This window comes from Leptonychotes weddellii, unplaced genomic scaffold (genome assembly GCF_054177405.1).
Source record: "Leptonychotes weddellii isolate Sample4059 unplaced genomic scaffold, ASM5417740v2 HiC_scaffold_8159, whole genome shotgun sequence".
NCBI classification, from domain to species: Eukaryota; Metazoa; Chordata; class Mammalia; order Carnivora; family Phocidae; genus Leptonychotes; species Leptonychotes weddellii.
Genome location: NW_028052229.1, coordinates 1 through 8925, shown reverse-complemented (window position 1 = coordinate 8925; position 8925 = coordinate 1). Strand labels below are relative to the sequence as shown.

The following is an 8925-nucleotide window of genomic DNA, read 5'->3' as shown; positions in this document are numbered from 1 at the left end:
AGGAGCCTGCTTCTCCCTCTCCCACTCCCCCTACTTGTGTTCCCTCTCTAGCTGTCTCTTTCTCTCTGTGTCAAATAAATAAAATCTAAAAAAATAAAAATAAAAAATAACTGAATTCCACACATCAGTGAGATCATATGATAATTGTCTTTCTCTGATTGACTTATTTCGCTTAGCATAATACCCTCTAGTTCCATCCCCGTCATTGCAAATAGCAAGATTCCATTTTTTTTTTGTGATGGCTGCATAATATTCCATTGTGTGTGGGTGTGTGTATGTATATATATATACACATACACATCTTTATCCATTCATCTGTCGATGGACATCTGGGCTCTTTCCATAGCTTGGCTATTGTGGACATTGCTGCTATAAACACTGGGATGCAGGTGCCCCTTCAGATCACTACATTTGTATCTTTGGGGTAAATACCCAGTAGTGCAATTGCTGGGTCATAGGGTAGCTCTATTTTCAACTTTTTGAGGAACCTCCATACTGTTTTCCAGAGTGGCTGCACCAATATCTTCTCCCATTCTGTTGGTTGTCTTTTGGTTTGTTGACTGTTTCCTTCACAGTGCAGAAGCTTTTTATCTTGATGAAGTCCCAATAGTTCATTTTTGCCTTTGTTTCCCTTGCCTTTGGAGATGTGTCTAGCAAGAAGTTGCTGTGGCCGAGGTCACAGAGGTTGCTGCCTATGTTCTCCTCTAGGATTTTGATGGATTCCTGTCTCACATTTAGGTCTTTCATCCATTTTGAGTCTGTTTTTGTGTATGGTGTAAGAAAATGGTCCAGTTTTGTGACTGTATTTTTTTTTTTTTTAAGATTTTATTTATTTATTTGAGAGAGAGAATGAGAGAGAGAGAGCAGGAGAGGGGGGAGGGTGAGAGGGAGAAGCAGACTCCCTGCTGAGCAGGGAGCCCGATGCGGGACTTGATCCTGGGACTCCAGGATCATGACCTGAGCCGAAGGCAGTCGATTAACCAACTGAGCCACCCAGGCGCCCTGTGACTGTATTTTTAAGAAAGATTCTTTGAAAGAGACATTAAGTGAAGCGTATACTAATTTCCTTTCTTAGCAGTGGTTTAGGTTAATAACTTCCTGACTGCAGTAGGCCTCCATTCCAACCTAACCTAACCTTGTGAGTTGCATGGCTCCTCCCTACAGCTGTGTAAATCATACATCAGCATCTAAACAGTCTTTCATGGGCTGAATTTGGGTTGTTTTTTTGTTTTGTTTTGTTTTGATGAGACATAATTGAAATAACAGACAATAATCTGGCAATGCAGCCTCCTTGCACCTGACTCTGGGGAAAGGTTCGTGCCTCCTGGCAAATTAAAGAATAAAGAATTTGAGTTGAATAGACAAGTTCTTGGCTGTGCTCTGGGGCCAGATCCCTCAGAGAATAAGTCTCTTTCACTTTGTACTGTGTCCACTCACCCAAGAAGCCAGTGGTAAGACCCACAGGTTTGTCCAACCCCTTCAGTCTTGGACTTGCCAATCTCTAGGACAGTTAAAAAGAATAGTCTTTTAGCGATTTATTTATTTATTTGAGAGAGAAAGAGCAAGAGTGCGTGTTCATGTGAACATGAGCACATGCGAGTGGGGGAGGGGCAGAGTGAGAGAGACTCCCCAAGCTGACTCCCTGCTGAGCATGGAGCCTGATGCGGGGGCTTGATCCCAGGACTCTGAGATCATGACCTGAGCCAAAATCAGGAGTTATCTGCTTAATCAACTGAGCCACCCAGGTGCCTCCAAAATAGACTTTTTAAAGAGAGGTTTTAGGTTCTCAGCAAAATTGAACAGAAGGGACAGAGATTTCCCATAGACTTCCCTGCCTGCCCCCCACCCCCCTTCCTACCCCCATGCACCGCCTCCCCATAATTAACATCTCCCAGCAGAGTGGTATATTAGTTATAAATGAGGAATTTGCATTGACACATCATTATCACCTAGGGTTATAGGACCATCTTTCTCTGCAGTTCTGCACGGCTTGCCCTTCATTTCCTTTAGGTCTTTGCTCAAATGTTACATTCTCTGATCACCCTATATAAAATTACAACACCTTGGTTCCTTGCTGCCACTGTACACTTTTGTTTTTCTCTGTAGCGCCTTTTAATATCTAACATCGACGTATTTTTCTTACGTGTCTTCTTTGCTAAACTCCTATAGTTTGCAAGCTCAGTGACGGCAGGTCTGTTTTCTTCACTCCTATTCTCTGTATGTGGCTTAAGAGTAGATGCTCAGGAAATACTTGCTGGCTTAGTGACTAAATGAACAAATAGGGGAACTCAGGACCATTCTCAAGGTTGATGTTCCTCCACAACCCAACCTACCATCTCCCTCACTGCCCTCTGGCTCTCCAACAAGCCCGAGGGAGGGCATGGTTGGGCTGCAAGCAGGTGGGCATCTTGACTGGGAGGGTTGTGTGGGAGACTGCCATCACAGACTCTTTGGAAGCTGTCACAGTGTTATGAAGAATAATGCTGAAAGGACACACTATTTTATTGAGCATCTACTGTGTGCCGGTCCTACATGTTGAGAGAGAGAAAAGGAGAGAGCAGCAGAAGAGGTGAAGGGAGAGAAAAGGAAGGAGGGGGAGTAATGGCGGGAAAGGGAAGGGGGAAAGAGGGTAGAGAAAGAAGGGAAAGGGAAGTAAAAGTGTGTTGGAGAGCGGGAAAGTGAGAGAGAGTAAGGGGTGGCGGCAGCAGTGGTGGGGTGGGGGGAATGATTGGGATTTCAGTTGGAGAATTTAGGAAACTTGCCTAAGCCCCTGTAGGGCTGCTAGAGCTGGTTGGAGGAGTGTGTTACTCCAAAGCATGGTTTTTTGTTTTTTGTTTTTTAATTTTATACCCCAGAGCATGTTTGACCCTGAAAAATTTAGAGCTCTACCAGTGTGAGTTTAATTAGAGTATTTGTAGCATCCATATTGCATTCTTTCTTGGGGGGAGGAGATAGAGTGACAGTGAAATCTGCTGGTATGGAAACATTGTGGTGAGCAATTTTAATTTCATGGAGGAGGAGATAAAAGACCTTATCAGGTGTCAGAGTAGAGCGGGACTATATTCAGTGTTCAGCCTCAGCTGGAAGTGTAACAGCCTCTTAAACGTAAGAGGCAAGCTAAAACTGTTACAAATGTAGTGTGTTTTCATTTGTATCACATAGTTTGTTAAATCTGTACCAAGATGATTTGTAATAGATCCTTTGCCTTAAGGATGTTTGGAAAAATTGAAACTATTTAAAGCAAGTTAGGAGAAGTGCAGTAAATTTACAAATACCTACAAGAAAGGGAAAAGGAAACAGCTGTTGATAGTGTTAACCATAGAGAGGTTGTTTCTAGAGATACACAGGACAGTACCAAGGCCATCTGCCCAGATTGTATAACTTTTTCTGTTTTCCTTTTTCCTTTTTCTCTCTTTCATTTTTCCCAGTACTCTTTTGAGAGAATGCTCAAAAATGTCTTTGGAGATTAAGCACCTTTTATGAGTGGAAGTAAATTCTTACAATTGGCTCTTATTTATCCTAGTTTTTTATTAAGTATTCTTATGTACAAACCAACTGGCTGATTTCCTTTCTTGTGCATACTCTTACCTTTCTACCTTTTGATTCTAGGGAGGGTCCTGACACAGCCTGTTACCTCAGGCAAATTACTTAAAACCGAGTTTCAGTTTTCCTCTTTAAAATGACTTATTAGTATATGGGGTATTAGCATCTACCTTGCAAGTCTATTTTCATGTTTACATGAAATGTCATTTTAAAAGGGCTCAACACAATGCTTGGCAAGAGTAGACACTGGGGAAATGTTATTTCCTTTCTTCCTTCTCATGATAAACTTGTGCATATTTCTTCTGGCTGAAATGGCTGTGAGCAGCGGCCTCAAAATTAAAAGTACATTTGGCCTTTGATATATGGTAACCAGTTTCTTCCTGCAACTTGAGAGTTGATGAAGAACCACTCTCTGATTCCAGTGAGAACATTGAATTCTGTTTCCAGTAAGATCTTTTTGGAAGTCATGTATACCTATGAGTTTACTTATGCGCTAATAGTCACAGGTTGCGCTTTCTCTTTCAGATGAACAGACTTGTTATTTTCCACTGACTGGCAGCAATGGCGTTCACCGGAAGGGTCAAGAATAGCGGCAGCAGGTAACGGTGAAATCCATGATTCAACGATGTGACAATATTTAATTGTAGAGTGTATTTTTCAAAGAATAAGCTTGATCGAAGAAAATATGGGAAAATTCAGTTTTCTCTACATGAAGCCAAACCTTAGACTGCCCCCATATTTTCTTTCAATCTAGCATTTTCTGAGCCTCCTAACTCATTTCTTTAACATATGGATGTTATAGTAGATCAGCATCCTAATTCTGGGTTCAAGATACTGGTCTATATTACACAGCTTTGGAGAAATGAGCCACCTATTCATGAAATCCACCTTCTCCCAAGAGCTATGAAGGAGGGAATTTTGTCAGTTACATTTTAATGCTTTCAGATCTCTCCCTCCACATAGAATGTGCACATGGAGTTAACTTCCTTCTTGCATATCCTACATGATCAGGGTTGGCCGAGGGGAGCATATTAACATTCTGAAGCAGCTATTAAGAATAACTCATTTTCTACCCAGAGGGAATTCTTTTTTTTTTTTTTTAATATTTTATTTATTCATTTGAGAGAGAGACAGAGAGAGCACAAACAGGGGGAGAGGCAGAGGGAGAGAGAAGCAGGCGCCCTGTTCAGCCGGGAGCCCAACATGGGGTTGATCCCTGCACCCAGAGACCATGACCTGAGCTGAAGGCAGATGCCCAACCATCTGAACCACCCAGGCGCCCCTCCAGAGGGAATTCTTAATGTCACTGATCAATTTTTATTTCTACTGTTAGATACTCAAGCTTACTCAACTAATATTTATTAACAGATGATGGTGCCTGTAATTCTGGAAGGTCCTGCCTGGATGCTTTCCTACGCCCCCTCTCGGGCTCATTTGGGAACCTCTTCCTCTATTCCAGGTGGCCTTGGTGGTACTGTTGATAGAGGAAGGCCCGTGACCCAGGCTGCAGCAGCCCCCCTTCTGCTGGAACTCGGGGACGCTGATGTCCGCTGCCTTTAGTCTTGTGCATGATGTTCGTTACACATAAGTTTTACATTTTTATGCCATTAAATGTCTTGTCCTTTATGGGTTCTGGTTTTATTGTGCTGAGAAAGGTCTTTCCAACTCCGAGATTGTGCAAATAATGTCATGTGATCTCTGCTGACACTTGAACGGTTTCAATTTTTGCATTTAAATCAGAACTTGAGCTGGTGGCCTCTGGGCCGATCTGGTCAACAGATGGGTTTTGTTTGGCCCCTCACAGTGTTCTAAAAAAAAGATCCGCCCGTGTTTTTTACATAACCATCTAGACTCCCCAAATCTCCTTAGAAATGTAAGATTTCACGCCAGGGGGCTTGCACTGCTGTGTGGCAGCGCTTAGGTACCATTGAAGGGCTGCTGTCTTTCCCAAGGCCTGAGCTGAGACGAGTTCTAATTCACACCTTACCAAATGGTATGTCACCAGTACGCTTCGGGGTATGCTGGCATGTTCATCCTGTCGGCCTGCCCGTCAGCCAGAACTCCAGAATTCCCACCTGTTTCCTCCTGCAGACATCTGCTTTGTCAGGTTGCCCCAGAAAGACTCGATGTAAAAAAAAAAGGTCTGGAGAGTGCAGATGCTTTTCTAGTTTGCTGCAGTTCCCACACAGGTGGACTCACACATTTACTTCACAGCTTAGCCCCCTTCACTTGTGACCCATGCCAGATCTTGGACTTCTACATTTAAAAAATTTTTATTAATTAATTATTATTTTTTAAGATTTTATTTATGTATTTGACAGAGAGAGACACAGCGAGAGAGGGAATACAAGCAGGGGGAGTAAGAGAGGGAGAAGCAGGCTTCCTGCTGAGAGGGGAGCCCAATGCAGGGCTCGATCTCAAGACCCTGACATGACCTGAGCTGAAATTGAGTCATATGCTTAACCGACTGAGCCACCCAGGCGCCCCAGGAGTCATTAAAAAAAAAAAAAAAAAAGGCTAGCCAGTTGTTTCAACATAATTTAGTAAATCTCTATCTTTTCTCCATTGATTTGAGTGCAGCATCTTTTTTTTTTTTTATAAAGATTTTATTTATTTATTTATTTGAGAGAGAGAGAGAAACAGCATGAGAGGAGAGAGGGTCAGAGGGAGAAGCAGGCTCCCCGCCGAGCCGGGAGCCCGATGTGGGACTCGATCACGGGACTCCAGGATCATGACCTGAGCCGAAGGCCGTCGCTTAACCAACTGAGCCACCCAGGCGCCCTTGAGTGCAGCATCTTAATTACATCACATTTTTTAGTCTTTTGTTGGACTCTTTTGTTCCATTGATTGTTTCTTCTGGCAATGGTGCCCTACTATTTCACTGTATTTTCTTAGATCTTAACATTCAGGCACTTCTTTGTCATTACTTTTCATTTTTAGAATTTTGGTAGTTACTCACATCTGATTACATTTCCATGTTTCCTCTGAAGTCATTAGTCCTTTTCTAGAAAAATGTTGGCATTTTGATTTGGGTCCCTTTGAATTTCATCAGTTAGGGAGAGTTGCATTCTATAGCATATTAAAACTGGGTCTTCCTACCAAGAATCTAAATATCAGAATGGTGAACTTTTAAGAGGATGAAGAAATTTTAAATTTCAGCTGTAAGATTTTTGTGGGCGTATGATTTTTCAAAAATTTCTAGTTGTTGACATTGCATCCTATGTAATTTTTGGTAGAATAATTATAATACAGTATTATCAGTGACAAGATTAAAAAGTATTTTGTATTCTATTATTTACATGTTTGCTATTGTTAATAATTATTAGGATGGGTGGGGCACATGGGTGGCTCAGTTGTTAAGCGTCTGCCTTCGGCTCAGGTGTGGTCCCAGGGTCCTGAGATCGAGCCCCACATTGGGCTCCCTGCTTGGCAGGAAGCCTGCTTCTCCCTCTCCCACTCCCCCTGCTTGTGTTCCCTCTCTCGCTGTGTCTCTGTCAAATAAATAAACAAAATCTTTTAAGAAAATCATTATTAAGGTGGGTAAGTGGCATTTATAGGAACATTCTGGCAGTTATAGAACCAGTTTTATTGTTTATTACATTTTTTTTCAACTCATAACCTCCCTGATGTGCTCCTTTAATACCCAGTGCAAGTGATAAAGCTAGGCGAAGTCCTGAATGGAACTCAATTTTTAATATATATCAATAGCTTACTGTTTAAATGTTTAATCATGACAGGTTAATCTTTTAGTAGTCCAGAAAAAAACCCCATCAAATTCATGTGGAACTGGTCCAGGGCTAGCACGTATTTGAAAGGAAACAGATGTGTATTGAGTATGTAACTCTAATTGTTCAAACTAAACAGAAATCTGAGTGTGAGCCCTTACTTTGCTCAGGGATATCAAAAGTCATAAGCGTGGGCAGAATATTAATGTAATGTGTAAAGACAGTGTTTTAGTTCTTATAAATAATAGGCTTATTCTCTAATTTGCAGATTTATCAGCATTAGACACTAGTGAATTTCAGCTCACTTATATTTACCCCCACCTTCCTTTTCCTCCCCTTTCTTTCTCTTCTTTATAAAAATTGTTATTGGAGTATAACAAACTGAATAGGGCAGACATTATTAGTACAGTTCAGTGCGTTTTCACAAAGTGAACACACTTGTGTAACCGATCAAGTGACAATACCAGCCCTCCAGAAGCCTCCTCTTGTCCCCTTTCAGCTACTAACTCCCTCAAAGGCTGCCACTCTTCTGATTTCTAACACCATGAATTTGTTTTGTTTGCTTTTGAATTTTCTTTAAACTTAATCATGGAGTATACTTTTTATATTTTCTCTTCAGTATTGATGTTTATTGTTTTTATTCTATTTCATACATTTAAATATCTTTAACTTTTAAATATCTCAATGTTTTTTGTATTAAATTACTATGTTAGGTATATTTTATATGGTCCATATTAAATATTTTTATGTTCCTTTCCATCAACTTTCCAGTCTGATATGATAATATAATTATCCTTATTCTTTCTTCCATTTCTTCCTCTTCTACCCTCCAACTATTAGCTCTGCTTTTAGTTTTAAATTGTCCAGATTGACAGCACATTTTATTTTATAATTATGCTTTAAAAGCTTTGTCTCTAAATTGGTAATAGAAGTTTGAAAAATCAATCCCGGTGTCCTGGGATCGAGTCCCACGTCGGACTCCCTGCTCAGCGGGAAACCTGCTTCTCCCTCTCCCACTCCCGCTGCTTGTGTTCCTGCTCTCACCGTCTCTGTCTCTGTCAAATAAATAAATAAAATCTTAAAAAAAAAAAAAAGTTTGAAAAATCAGGGGCGCCTGGGTGGCTCAGCCGTTAAGCATCTGCCTTCAGCTCAGGTCATGATCCCAGGGTCCTGGGATCTAGCCCTACATCGGGTTCCCTGCTCAGTGGGAAGCCTGCGTCTCCCTCTCACACTCCCCCTGCCTGTGTTCCCTCTCTTGCTGTCTCTCTCTCTCTCTGTCAAATAAATAAATAAAATCTTTAAAAAAAAAAAAGTTTGAAAAATCAGTAGCCCTATTCACATTATTGTGATCGGGAAGCAAAATAGTGTTTAGGGTTTCATTTCATATTTCATATAGGGTCATATTTCATATGGGTTCAAAGTTCTCACAAGTACCACTTGAAAAAGAAGGTTCATTTTGGTCAGGACACATCAGTTCTTTAGCGGAATAAATTGTTCAAATTCCTGCCACATTTTAAATTGCTTCATCTTTGAATGGTGTTTTCATTTTTCCTGGAGTGTTTAGTTACTTTCTTTTTCCTTATTGAGCGAACATGGCTTTTTGCCATTTCATCAGTCTGTTCCCCTTCTTCCCCTTCTTACTCTTTTTTTTTTTTTT

The 8925-nt window shown here is 41.0% G+C and overlaps 1 long non-coding RNA gene across 1 annotated transcript; it reads left to right on the top strand.

Moving 5' to 3' along the window:
- Nucleotides 1-2729: 2729 nt before the first annotated feature.
- LOC145719905 (uncharacterized) lies at nucleotides 2730-6129 on the top strand. The gene is made up of 2 exons (XR_014142673.1): nucleotides 2730-4142; nucleotides 5003-6129. It is a non-coding gene; the product is annotated as an uncharacterized LOC145719905 (long non-coding RNA).
- Nucleotides 6130-8925: the final 2796 nt, after the last annotated feature.